Source organism: Chenopodium album, chromosome 19 (genome assembly GCF_948465745.1).
Source record: "Chenopodium album chromosome 19, dcCheAlbu1.1, whole genome shotgun sequence".
Lineage (NCBI taxonomy): Eukaryota > Viridiplantae > Streptophyta > Magnoliopsida > Caryophyllales > Amaranthaceae > Chenopodium > Chenopodium album.
The window spans coordinates 22,090,223-22,091,429 of NC_137852.1; the positions used below are offsets into that span (position 1 = coordinate 22,090,223).

General features: G+C 39.9%; 1 non-coding gene across 1 annotated transcript; it reads right to left on the bottom strand.

The window, feature by feature from the left end:
* Positions 1 to 213: 213 nt before the first annotated feature.
* Positions 214 to 319, bottom strand: LOC145596285 (small nucleolar RNA R71). Its single transcript, XR_014103139.1, has one exon. It is a non-coding gene; the product is annotated as a small nucleolar RNA R71 (small nucleolar RNA).
* Positions 320 to 1,207: the final 888 nt, after the last annotated feature.

A 1,207-nucleotide genomic window follows, 5' to 3' on the forward strand; every position in this document is an offset into this window, starting at 1 on the left:
TGAACCATCTTAAGGAGTTTGAAAAATATTGCAACACTATCAATGTCAATGGAGTTTCTCAAGAGTTTATCCGCCTTAAGTTGTTCCCTTTCTCTCTCATAGGAAGATCTTTGGAATGGCTAGACAAAGAAGTGAAGCCTAATTCCTTGAAGACATGGGATGATGTCACAAAGGCTTTCTTGTCCCGTTTCTACCCACCAAAGAAGACGGCGGAGGCTAGAGCCTTAATCCAAAGTTTTAAGCAATTGCCTAGAGAGAATCTCTATGAAGCATGGGAGAGATACAAGGACTACCAAAGGGAATGCCCTCACCACGGAATTCCAACATATCAAGTGATCCAAATCTTCTATAGTGGTTTGAGCTTTCAAGGTAGATCGAGCCTAGATGCCGGAGCCGGAGGGCCAATCATGAACAAGACGGAAGAAGAGGTTGTGGATGTAATAGATGATGTGGTAAGGAATTACATGGATTGGCATGATGAAGAGAGAGACTCGGCAAGCACAAGTTGCTCAACCGATCAATCTTATGTCATCAACGAATTGTCCACAATGGTCTCGGAGTTAGGAAAGGAGGTGAATTTTCTCAAGAACAAGCTCGAGAGCCCTTCACAAGCTTCTAGTCTTCCCTCCCAATTTAAGGGGAGAGGTACATCTTCCTACTCTAACCCTCTTTTTGCTTCTTGTTGCATGATTAGAGAATGCTTGGTTTGTGATATATGTGGCAAGAATGATCATGATGCTTCTAATTGCTCCAATGTTCCTTGTGATAGATATGATGGATATGAGAATGTGCATGTGAATTGTGATGATAATAATGATTTTAGACCTAGATTTAATGCTCAGAAGATTGTTGGGAATAGGAATTATCACAATAATGGGAGCTATGATAATTACAACCAAAAGAGTGGTAATGGTAACCGTGTGACCTAAGAATTTTGTGGTAACCGTAACAACTTTTGTTGTAATGATCAAAGCTATGGCCAAGAATATGGGGATCATAACCAAGGTTATGGTAACCATAATCAAAATTTCGGCCAAAATCATGGTAAGGGTAATTGGAGTAATCAAGGTAGGGGAAATTTTCAAAATGATTTTCAAAGAGACACCCCACCCTAAATTACTCCAAAGACTCAAAGCCAAGGTGATGATTTCTTTACTCAACAATCCCAATTGAATAGGCTAGAAAATTTCATGATGGATCAATCTAG